This window comes from Ceratotherium simum, chromosome 23 (genome assembly GCF_057802395.1).
Source record: "Ceratotherium simum simum isolate JZ-2026a chromosome 23, ASM5780239v1, whole genome shotgun sequence".
NCBI classification, from domain to species: Eukaryota; Metazoa; Chordata; class Mammalia; order Perissodactyla; family Rhinocerotidae; genus Ceratotherium; species Ceratotherium simum.
This window is the reverse complement of record NC_141922.1, coordinates 385,779-398,478: the sequence shown is the minus strand read 5'-3', so window position 1 is coordinate 398,478 and position 12,700 is coordinate 385,779. Positions and strand designations below refer to the sequence as shown.

The 12,700-nt window shown below is 46.6% G+C and overlaps 1 protein-coding gene across 8 annotated transcripts in view; it reads right to left on the bottom strand.

The window, feature by feature from the left end:
• ARHGAP39 (Rho GTPase activating protein 39) overlaps positions 1–12,700 on the bottom strand; it is a 152,630-nt gene that overhangs the window by 67,039 nt on the left and 72,891 nt on the right. Inside the window, exon 2 of one of the 8 annotated variants that reach the window (XM_087447140.1) lies at positions 7,403–7,538. The exons of the other annotated variants lie outside the window; for them this stretch is intronic. The gene's annotated coding sequence lies outside the window, so the exon portion shown is untranslated. The remainder of the gene's footprint in view (positions 1–7,402; positions 7,539–12,700) is intronic. 8 annotated transcript variants of the gene reach the window in all.

The window sequence follows — 12,700 nt, the reverse complement described above, 5'->3', positions numbered from 1 at the left end:
TCTCATATTGAAGTCATTAATCTAGCTGGATTCATTTATTTACCATGTGAAATTTCATTTTCCTCACGTGGACACCCAGGGGTCTCAGGACAGTCTGTTACGCAGCATCCATCCCTCCATGAAGGACAGTGTCGGGGCACCTACATTGGAGCTCTCTCCTGGCTCTGTTGGTCAATCCATCTGCGACTAGCACCACATTGTCTTAACCACGACAGCTGTGCCAAGTCCCCACTTCTCTGCTTCTTCAGGCACATTGTGTGGCTATTCTTGACCCTTGCTTTTTCTCCTGGATTTTAGAATCAGCTTGTCAACGTGCATAAACACAGTTGGCACCTTCTCTGGACCTACTCCAGGAGAATAGAGACGTCTTTCTGATGACTTAGTCTTCCACTCAAACGATGGTGTATCCACTCATTTAGGTCTTCTTTAAAGGGTATGTACATCTTTTGTCAGATTTAGTCCTAGGTTTCATACACAAACACACACTTGCTATTGTAAATGGTATATTTACTCCTTTAAAAATAAAATCATGACATATAACACATACAGAAAAATGTATAGAACACAAAAGTAAGTATAATGAACAATTACGTTTTGACATTTGTATAGCAATCACTCCTCCAGAAATAAAACAAGGCAGCACCCTAGACGTCCCCACTTCACACTCCGTCCACCTCGAGGAGACCACTACCCTGAGTTTTAAGGCAACCACTTCCTTGCTTTCATAGTTTTACCATCTTTGAAGATAACTGTAAACAAATTAGTTTAGGTGTGTCTATTTTTTAATCATATATTCATGCAAGAAAACTGCATAATTTTGTTCTGCTTCTTTCATTTTCAGCTGAAACTCAGTGATGCTGGTCTGTGCAGCTGCAGCGTGCTCCAGCTCACGGTGCACAGCAGTGCACAGGATAAACCTGCCGCACTGGACTCATCAGTTCTACTGCTGACATTTGAGTTGTTTGCTCTGTGGGGCTATTTCTCACAATTCTGCTGTGAACGTCCTTATACAGATGGTCCCCAACCTATAAAAGTTCGACTTAACAATTTTTCTACTTTACGATGGTGAGAAAGTTATACGCAGTCAGTAGAAACCACACTTCGAAGTTTGAATTTTGATCTTTTCCTGGGCTAGCGATACGTGGTACGATGCTCTCTCGTGATGCTGGGCAGCGGCAGCGAGCCACAGCTCCCAGTCAGCTCCGCGATCATGAGGGTAGACAACCGACACACTTACAACCCTCTGTACCCATACAACCGTTCTGTTTCTCACTTTCAGAATGGTATTCAACACATTACATGAGATACTCAACACTTCATTATAAAATAGGCTTTGTATTAGAGGATTTTGCCCAACTGCAGGCTACTCTAAGTGTTCTGAGCACTCAGGTAGCGTGAGGCTAAGCTATGTTTTGAAGGTTAGGTGTATTCAACACATTTTCAACTTAACGATGGGTTTATCAGATGTAACCCCATCCTAAGTCAAGGAAAATCTGTATGTGAACTCTGGCAGCATGTATAGTAAACTGCAGAAGTGGGATGCTGGGCCCCAGGCGTGGACAGCAACTGTCCAGAGGTCGTCGACGTGCTTTCTCGAGCCGCACACAGCACTGCCTGTTACTCTACATCCTGGCCTGCCTGTTATGTTTCAATTTTTGCATCATTAATTTTATAAATAATTTTCTGATTGTTGTTGGTGTACAGAAATGCAATTTATTTTGTATATTATTTTTATAAGCAATTTTGCTAAATTTTCTTATTGACTGTAATAATTTACTGTAGATTCACTTGTGAATAAACAAGGAACAAACCTATTGTCATTTGCATATGATATAACGTTGATTATCTATGTAGAAAACAAACAATTTGGCAGATAAATGGTTGGAATGAATAATTCTCCTATGTTTTCTGTAGTTTACTATGATACGGATTCAGGTGGGGGTTAATTTTTTTTTTTTTTGGGCTGAGGAAGATTGGTCCTGAGCCAACATCAATTGCCAATCTTGCTCTTTTTTTTGCTCAGGAAGACTAGCCCTGAGGTAACATCTGTGTCAGTCTGCCTCTATTTTGTATGTGGGTTGCTGCCATGGTGTGGTCACGAACGAGTGGTGTAGGTCCACGTCCGAGAACCAAAACCGAGCTGCCAAAGCAGAGCGCACCAAACTTAACCACTAGGCCACGGGGTCAGCCCCTGGGTTCATTTTTTTTTTTTTTTAATTGATGTTTTAATGGTTTCTAACATTGTGAAATTTTGGGTTGTACATTTTTGTTTGTCCATCACCACATATATGACTCCCTTCACCCCTTGTGCCTACCCCCCACCCCCACTGCCCTGGTAACCACAGTCCAGTTTTCTCTGTCCATGTGTTGGTTTATATTCCACATATGAGTGAGATCATACAGTGTTTGTCTTTCTCTTTCTGGCTTATTTCACTTAACATAATACGCTCCAGGCCCATCCATGTTGTTGCAAATGGGACGATTTTGTCTTTTTTTATGGCTGAGTAGTATTCCATTGTATATATATACCACATTTTCTTAATCCAATCGTCAGTCGAGGGACACTTAGGTTGCTTCCACTTCTTGGCTATGGTGAATAATGCTGCAATGAACATAGGGGTGCATAAGCCTCTTTGGATTGTTGATTTCAGGTGCGTTGGATAGATTCCCAGTAGTGGGATGACTGGATCATAGGGCATCTCTATTTTTTTTTTTTTTTTTTTTTTTTTTTTTTTAAAGATTTTATTTATTCAGTTTTTTCCCCCCAAAGCCCCAGTAGACAGTTGTATGTCATAGGTTCACATCCTTCTAGTTGCTGTACGTGGGACCCGGCCTCGTGTTGGAGGGAGAAGTGGTGCCTCGGGGCGCTCCCGGGATCCGAACCCGGGTCGCCAGCATCAGAGCGCACGCACTTAACCGCCAAGCCACAGAGCCGGCCCTGGCATCTCTATTTTTAATTCTTTGAGGAATCTCCATACCGTTTTCCATAGAGGCTGCACCAATTTGCATTCCCACCAGCTGTGTATGAGGGTTCCTGTTTCTCCACATCCTCTCCAACATTTGTTGTTTTTTGTCTTGGTGATTATAGCCATTCTAACAGGCGTGAGGTGGTGTCTTAGTGTTGTTTTGATTTGCATTTCCCTGATGATTAGTGATGTTGAGCATCTTTTCATGTGCCTATTGGCCATCTGTATATCTTCCTTGGAGAAGTGTCTGTTCATTTCCTCTGCCCATTTTTTGATCGGGTTGTTTGTTTTTTTGTTGTTCAATTGTGTGAGTTCTTTATATATTATGGAGATCAACCCCTTGTCAGATGTATGTTTTGCAAATATTCTCTCCCAGCTGGTTGGTTGTTTGTTCATCTTGATTCTGGTTTCATTTGTCTTATAAAAGCTCTTTAATCTGATAAAGTCCCACTTGTTTATTTTTTCTTTAGTTTCCCTAGTCTGGGTAGGCATGTCATCCGAAAAGATTCCTTTAAAACCAATGTCAAATAGTGTGTTGCCTATATTTTCTTCTATGAGTTTTATAGTTTCAGGTCTCACCTTCAGGTCTTTGATCCATTTTGAGTTAATTTTTGTGAATGGCGATAGCACATGGTCCACTTTCATTCTTTTGCATGTGGCTGTCCAGTTTTCCCAACACCATTTATTGAAGAGACTTTCCTTTCTCCATTGCATGTTCTTAGCACCTTTGTCGAAAATTAGCTGTCCGTATATGTGTGGTTTTAGTTCTGGGCTTTCAATTCTGTTCCATTGATCTGTGTGTCTGTTTTTGTACCAGTACCATGCTGTTTTGATTACTATTGCTTTGTAGTATGTTTTGAAGTCAGGAATTGTGATGCCTCCTGCTTTGTTCTTTTTCTTTAGGATTTCTTTAGCTATTCGGGGTCTTTTGTTGCCCCATATAAATTTTAGTATTCTTTTTTCTATTTCTGTGAAGAATGTCATTGGGATTCTGATTGGGATTGCATTGAATCTGTAGATTGCTTTAGGTAATATAGACATTTTAACTATGTTTATTCTTCCAATCCACGTGCATGGGATATCTTTCCATTTCTTTATGTCATCATGGATTTCCCTCAAGAATGTCTTGTAGTTCTCATTGTATAGATCCTTCACCTCCTTGGTAAGATTTATTCCTAGGTATTTTATTCTTTTTGATGCAATTGTAAATGGTATTATCTTTTTGAGCTCTCTTTCTGTTAGTTCATTATTAGCATATAGAAATGCAACTGATTTTTGTAGATTGATTTTGTACCCTGCAACTTTGCTGTAGTTGTTGATTGTTTCTAATAGTTTTCCAACAGATTCTTTAGGGTTTTCTATATATACAATCATGTCATCTGCAAATAGTGAGAGTTTCACTTCTTCATTACCTATTTGGATTCCTTTTATTCCTTTTTCTTGCCTAATTGCTCTGGCCAAAACCTCCAGTACTATGTTGAACAGGCGTGGTGAGAGTGGGCAGCCCTGCCTCGTTCCTCTTCTCAGAGGAATGGCTTTCAGTCTTTCCCCGTTGAGTATGATGTTAGCTGTGGGTTTGTCATATATGGCCTTTATTATGTTGAGGTACTTTCCTTCTATTCCCATTTTATTGAGAGTTTTTATCATAAATGGATGTTGTATCTTGTCAAATGCCTTCTCTGCGTCTATTGAGATGATCATGTGGTTTTTATTCTTTGTTTTGTTGATGTGATGTATCACGTTGATTGATTTGCGGATGTTGAACCATCCCTGTGTCTCTGGTATAAATCCCACTTGATCATGGTGTATGATCTTTTTAATGTATTGTTGTCCTGGGTTCATTTTTAATTATTGAAATGAAGGATTTGGGGGACTCTTGGATCTGAGGGTTGATATCTTTAAATAATTCTGGAAAAATTTCCACCATCATCTTTTCAAATACCACCCCTCCCCCAACTCCTTGCCTCTTTCTGGAACTCCCGTAGAAGGTTCGTCACACTTGTCACAGGAGCCCCTGGGCCTCCATGTTGCTCATACGTCACATTTCTGTCTCTTCTGCTGCTTACCAGATTATTTCTTCAGTTCTTCTTTTTTTTTTTTTTTAATTTTTTTATTTATTTATTTTCCCCCCAAAGCCTCAGTAGATAGTTGTATGTCATAGTTGCACATCCTTCTAGTTGCTGTATGTGGGATGCGGCCTCAGCATGGCCAGAGAAGCGGTGCGTCGGTGTGCGCCCGGGATCCAAACGTGGGCCGCCAGCAGCGGAGCGCACGTACCCAACCGCTAAGCCACGGGGCCGGCCAAGTTCTTCTTTCTACTTCATTAATTCTCTCTTTGGCTGTGTTTAATCTGCCAGTTCTTTTCCAAATCTCTGTTGTCATTCTTTAGGGTTTCCCATTCTCTGCACACATGTGCAAGCTTATTTCTTTAAAAACAGCTACTTTGTGTCTGATAATTCCAATACTGGCATCTTTATGGGCCTGTTCCTGCTGAGCCTTACTCATTACGCCTTGTTTCCTTGTGTGTTTAACCTCTAGCCCTGGATTAGCCCCATGTCCTTCTGTGCTCCTGTAGCAGGACTGTTAAGTGCTACTGGAGGAAACCCTGTGACGGGAGGATGGGCAGCATGGTGCAACACCTCTGCAGGAGCCACTCCAGGCCCCACCACACTGTCCATGGTACAACACAAAATGATCAGCATTCCCAAGCCTCACCTCTCTCTCTCACCCCCTCCCCTCTGTGAACATCTTAATGACTGCCTCACGGAGAACCCAAGGGGTGGCGGGGATTCCCTTAACAGTGGCTTCCCCTTGAGTCCCTCAGTGCACGGTTTGGCCCCTCACCCTGATTCCACTCCCTCTCTGTCACACTCCCATCAATGAAACCTTCGGGCTCCAGGAGACTGACAGGTACACAGTGCCGGCTCCCGGAGCCCCATCGAGTGCCCCTCTAGGGGATCACTGCCTCTCTGGGCGTTGTTGCTCTGAGTCTCAACCCAGGACTGTGACATCCTAAGCGCCTGGCACAGGGAGGCACTCGACGTAATCGGGGAACCAGCCCACCTCTCTGCAAGCTGCACCCCTCCCACCTTCCTCCACCTGCAGTCGCACTGGGCTGCTCTCAGGGGAGGCCGTCTGGGCTCTGTGCCTGCCCGTGACCACTCCCCACCACATTTTGGTCATCTGTAGAAGGAAGAGAAGGACTGGGCAGATGTTCTAGGCACCAGATGGCACAAGGCACAGAGGCCAGGAGAGGTGTCCCGGAAGGTGAGGAGGAGGCAGACCCATCAGCAGTGTTGCTGGGGCGTGGCCATCTCTGGGGCCCCTTAGGTCACATGTGGCTTCTGACCACTAGTGACCTTGGCAAGGCCAGTTTCTGCAGAAGGCGGCACAGCAGGCCCCCCTGTGTGCCCTGGGGTCCTCGTTGTCCCCCAAGGATGCCCCTCCCAGGTCCAGCCTCCATGACCATTGACCTGTCACTCATGCCAAAATCGGCTTCCCAACTGCCCAGGCACACTGAGTGGAATGACACCAGCCCTGCTTCCCCACTCCGTCCTGAATGTGCACCCCCTTCCCTGCTGGGAGCTGCCTCCCGGCGCAGCACTGAGCCCCTCAACTCCTGTCTTCTCCTGCCTGGATCACCCGGCTGCTTGCTGGCTGCCCATTCTCGACATGAGGATGGAGCAAACTTCTAAACCTGGGAGTCGGGTCATTTCACCAGGCCACCTCAGGGATGGAGTGCACGTCCAGTAAAGCTCACGGCTCCCGCTGTCAGCTTCCTGACCTGCCAGGCTCTGCTCACGGGAGAGCTGGCAGCCCCGGCCCATGGAGCCCCTCCCATGGGCGCCTCCTTTCTCTCACCAAGCGGACATCAGGACCCTAAGGGGTGGCAGCCCCATGCTTGGAGGCACTGATCTGCATGGGCTAAAGAACAGGAAAGGGATCTGCTGGGGCTTCGAAGAAGACAGGTTGGCTGACCAAGGGCTCTCTCCACTGCAGGAAGAAAAGGGAGTGCAGGGACAAAGTCAGGTGACCCCAAAGAAGGCACCTATAGGCAGAGGCATGCGGGTCAGGGCAGGAGCTGTGGGTCTCGCTCGGGTGAAGAGGGAAGCCACTGAAAGGTTCTGGACAGGCCTGACATGATCTCACTCAGGCTGGCCTATGGGGAGCAAGGATGGAGGCTTCAGGAAGGCAGGGCAGAAGCCCGCCCCATGGGCAGGTCGGGTGTGTTCCCCAAGGGCCAGGAGACGGGAGGGGAGGGGGGGACATGGACCCCTGAGCGGGGGCAGAGAGGCTGCAGGCGACCAGTGGCTGGGAGACGGGGCACCAACGGCTCAGCCAATGTGCTGCACCTCTGGCGCTCCCCACAGGAAGGAAGTGAGGCACCCACGGCCTCCCACAGGCAGCTGCCCCACGATGGGCCCCCCGAACCTCACCTCCTCACACAGCCACGCTGCTCTTCTCTCCTGGCTCACAGCATTGGGTTTGACCAGAACGCAGTCCTGACACTCCCGAAAGGAGGCCTGTTCGAGCAGAGAAGCCCCGAAAGCCCTGAACTGAACACTCTAAGCCCTAAAGAAGCAACACCAATTATTACTTTTGCTTTAAATACACTTTCAAATGAATTTAATGGTTATAAGTCTCTCTGAACAAAGAATAGTGTTTGCTCCCTTTTTAGCGTGCTCCTGTGTGTGCGTGGGCAGGACCCCCACTTTTTCAGAAGAATGTTCTGGGTACCTCCTGGGGTATGGCATTGAACCAAGACTCTCGAGAAACTAAGAAACAGAGAATGCATGTAGGATGGGGAGCCTGGGGACGCTGCGCAGAGCAAGGCGGGGATTGAGCAGAGCTGGGGTGGGCTGGCGGTCAGCTCCTCCACCCAGACTCCCACTGGGCAGGTCGGGAGAGCGGACTTTGTGCAGATGGGAGAAGACGCACCTCATCTCTGGGGTCAGTGCTGTCCATGCCCGGCACTCAGTCAGTGGGGACTGCACAGTGCAAGGACACTTGGCAACAAGGTGTGTAGCAGAGAAACTGCTGAAACTGCCCTGGGGGCTCTGCTGCTGGGAGGAGGGGTTGGGACACTACAAGTGACAGACAGATGGCAGCAGCCCACGGACACCATCGGAGCCGAGACTGAGAAAGACGTATTTGGCAACAGTATTTAAAACGACTTGGGAAGGAAAAAATAAGTCATTTGGTGATACTGGTGGAAGGATATAAGATGACGGCCATTTCCCAGGCTCAGACTGAGGCGGTGGGGCGACACCTGAGGGCTGCAGACTGGTCTGCAGCCATCCTGGCCCCAGCTCTTCCGTCTGCTGGGTGTGGTGTATACTAAAGTCAACATAAAGAGACCTTCCTGTTTTCCCCAATTCTTGGAGACGTTTACTTGCAGACAATGATCTGTTCAAATAAATACTTCCTGAACGAACTTAATGAGTGTCAAGTACATGCCAGGCAACTTACCAGGTGAGAGGGACACAAGCGTGACCAAATGCATTTTTTGCCTTCCAGATTCTTACAACAAGGGTGCACGGCCATTCACTGGAGAAAGGACAGACTCTTCAACAAATGGTGCTGGGACAGCTGGAGATCCACATGCAAAAGAATGAAGCTGGACCCCTACCTCATACCATATACAAAAGTTAACTCAAGAGAGATCAAGGCCTAAATATGTAAGAGCTAAAACTATAAAACTCTTAGAAGAAAACACAGGGGTAAATCTCCATGACCTTGGATATTGCCATGGATTCCTAGATTTGACACCAAAAGCACAAGCAACAAAAGAAAAATAGACAAATTGGATTTGATCAAAATTTAAAAATTCTGTGCTCTAAGAAAGTGAAAAGACCTGAAACCATAAAACTTCTAGAAGAAAACATAGGCAATAAGCTCTCTCTTTTTTTTGTGTGTGAGGAAGATCAGCCCTGAGCTCACACCCATGCCAATCCTCCTCTTTTTGCTGAGGAAGATGGGCCCTGACTTAACATCCATGCCAATCTTCCTCCACTTTATGTGGGACGCCGCCACAGCATGGCCCAACAAGCGGTGCGTTGGTGCGCGCCTGGGATCTGAACCCGGGCCATCAGCAGCGGAACGCACGCACTTAACCGCTACACCACAGGGCCGGCCCGACAGTGAGCTCTTTGACATCACTATTAGCAATATGTTTTTGGATCTATCTCCTCAGGCAAAGGCAACAAAAGCAAAAATAAACAAGTGGGACTACATCAAACTAAAAGCTTCTGCACAGCAAAGGAAGCCATCATCAAAATGAAAAGACAACCTACTGAATGGGAGAAAATACTCGCAAATCATATATCCAATAAGGGGTTAATACCCAAAATATATAAAGAACTCATACAACTCACTATCAAAAAAACAAGCAATCGGATTAAAAAAATGGGCAGAGGACCTGAACAGACACTTTTCCAAAGAAGACATACGGATGGCCAACAGACACACGAAAAGATGCTCAATATCACTAACTATCAGGGAAATACAAATCAAAACCACAATGAGACATCAGCTCACACCTGTTAGAATGGCTATTATCAAAAAGACAAGAAATAACAAGCGTTGGTGAGAATGTGGAGAAAAGGGAACCCTTTGTGCACTGTTGGTGGGAATGTAAATTGGTGCAGCCACTATAGAAAACAGTATGTCGGTACCTCAAAAAATTAAAAATAGAACTACCATATGATCCAGCAATTCTACTTCTGGGTATTTACCCAAAGAACACAAAAACACTAACTTGAAGAGACAAATGCACCCTTACATTCACTGCAGCTTTATTTACGATAGCCAAGGTATGGAAGCAACCTAAGTGTCCACCGATAGATGAACTGATAAAGAAGATGTGGTATATATACAACAGAGTGTAATTCAACCACAAAAAAGAATGAAATCTTACCATCTGCAACAACATGGATGGACCTGGAGAGTATTATGCTAACTGAAATAAGTCAGACAGAGAAAGACAAATATCGTATGATTTTATTTATATGTGGAATCTAAAAAACAAAACAAAACAGAAACAAACTCACAGGTACATAGAACAAACTGGTGGTCACCACAGGGGAGGGGGATGGGGAATGGGAGAAATAGGTGAAGGGGATTAAGAGGTACATACTTCCAATTAAAAAATAAGTAAGTCATGGGGATGTAATGTACAGCATAGGGAATTTAGTCAGTAATATTGTAATAACTTTGCACCACAACAGATGGTTACTAGACGTTGTGGTGATCATTTCGTAATGTATATAAATGTTGAATCACTATGTGGTACACCTGAAACTAATATAATATTGTATGTCAACTATACTTCAATAAAAAAAAAGAAAGTGAAAAGACAACCACTGAATGGGAGAACATATTTGCAAATCATATAGCTGATAAGGGACTTGTATCCAGAATATATAAAGAACTCTTACAACTCAATAATAAAAAGACAAATAACGCAATTAAATAATGGGCAAAAAAACCTGAATACACATTTCTCCAAAGAAAATATACAAAGAGCCAAAAAGCACATAAAAAGGTGCTCAACATCACTAGTCATCAGGGAAACGCAAATCAAACCACATGGAAGACCATGTCACACCTGCTAGTATGGCTATAATCATAATTTTTTAAAAACCATAACAACAAGTGTTGGAGAGGATGTGGAGAAATTGGAACCCTTATGTACTGCTGGTGGGAATGTAAAACGGTACATCTACTTTAGAAAAGAGTTTGGCATTTCCTCCAGAAGTTAAACATAGAGTTACCATCTGACACAGCAATTCCGCATCTAGGTAAATACCCAAGAGAAATGGAAACACGTATCCACGCAGAAACTCGTACATGAATGTTCACAGCAGCATTATTTATAACAGCCAAAAAGTGGAAACAACCCAAGTGTCTGATACCTGATGAACGGATAAACAAAATGTGGTATACCCACACAATGGAATACCATTCAGCCATAAAAAGGAAGCCCTGACATAGGCTACAACATGGATGAACCATGAAAACATTATGCTGAGTGAAAAAAGCTGGTCACAAAAGACCATCTATTTTGTGATTCTGTTTATTTAAATGGTCCAGAACAGAAAAATCCACAGAGAGAAAGTAGATGAGAGGTTGCCAGGGGCTGGGGGAGGGGGAAGGGAGTGGCTGCTAAGGGAAAGGGGTTTCTTTGTGGGGTGCTAAAAATGTTCTGGACATTTTTGTACAACCTTGTGAATGTACTAAAAATACTGACTGTACACTTTTAAGGGTGAGTTTTTGCTATGTGAATTATATCTCGATTAAAAAAAGGATTGCCATTGGAGGGGAGCCCAGCAGGTACAGGGGCAGTGGGGTGGGGCGCTTGCCACGAGAAGCAGAGAGGAGGCTAGGGGAGCAGAGGTCCAACACTTCCTGAAGGACGGCTGCTGTCCAGGAATGGAGCATGTGCTCCAGAGGCTGATGGGGCAGGAATGACATCTGGCCTCCAGTCTGAGTTGGCCACGGCCTGAGTGGGTGCTGGGGCGTTGGCAAATGCTGAGCCCATGGCTGCCCCCGCTGGCCACCCCCACACCAGGGTCCCTTCCGGGCCGTGGACCCTCCTCAGCATCAGCCCCAGATACGCGCATGCCTGCCTCAGTGCCCCTGGCAGCCCCTGCTCTTCTCTTTGCCCCCTTCTTGCCTGCAAAGTTCGTGGTTTATGGGGCCAGCAGGGCCCTCATGGTCTCTTCCACCCTTCTACGGAATGTCAGTGTTTGACAGAGACCTCACTTCTCCTTAGATTTTACATGAACAGTCTGTCCTCCTCTGTCCTGAATTCCCATCACCCCATCATCTGACAGGCCACAGTGTTCCCTGGACAACATCCTTTTGCACGGCTGCTGTCTTGTCCTTCTCCTACTCCCTAAAGGCAGCTGGTGTGACCATAAAGACTCCAAGTCCCAGACCCCAGCAGACACCACACCCATTCTCCCCACTGCACGGATTCATCCACGGAGACAGCAGCCTAACAGCAAAACCTCAGGACCGGTGGAGAGCCCACAAAGTCCCCACGGAAGAAGCAGTGGGGCCCTCATGGGCCCTCTGCACCCTTCTCGCACCACCGGCCTCACTGCCCCTGCGAGCATCTGCCATCTGCCCTCCTCCTGCCAGGACAGCCATGCGATGCTGAGTCTCCCTCCCCAACAGCCCTGCCCAGAGGGCAATCCCCTCTGCTCCCTCCAACTGGGGGACTCTGCTTGGTGCCATGCCCCAGTTCCTAACTTGGGGCCTGGGCTTGGTCATCCCCCAAAAGGGCAGGAGGGTGGCATGTGCGGAACCTTGGGCAGAGCCATGAGCACTGCCTGGGAAGGTGAAGGCAGCACGCACACGGCCCTGCCCACAGCCGGGTGGTGCTCAGCACACAGAGAAGTTTCCATGTTTCAGGAAACAGGAAGCTGGTACCTACTGAAAACTGGTCATGAAGCACGACAGAGGAGACACCCAGCGTGGTGCTCCACAACCCACGGGCCTCGTCTGTTCTGCCGATGTCTACGTGCTGCCGTAGGCTTTGGCAGAGACCGCTGGACTGACCGTGACGTCCTTTCTTCCTTCTGGACCTAGAGGTCTAGCCTGAGCCTGCTTGGCCACCTGCGGCCCGTGGGCACAGGGAGAAGCATGCACACCCTCCGCCAGCTGGGCACTGCCCTCCCGGCCTTCTCCTCCCGGCCTTGGCCCAAGCGATCCCCAACAAACCATCTCAG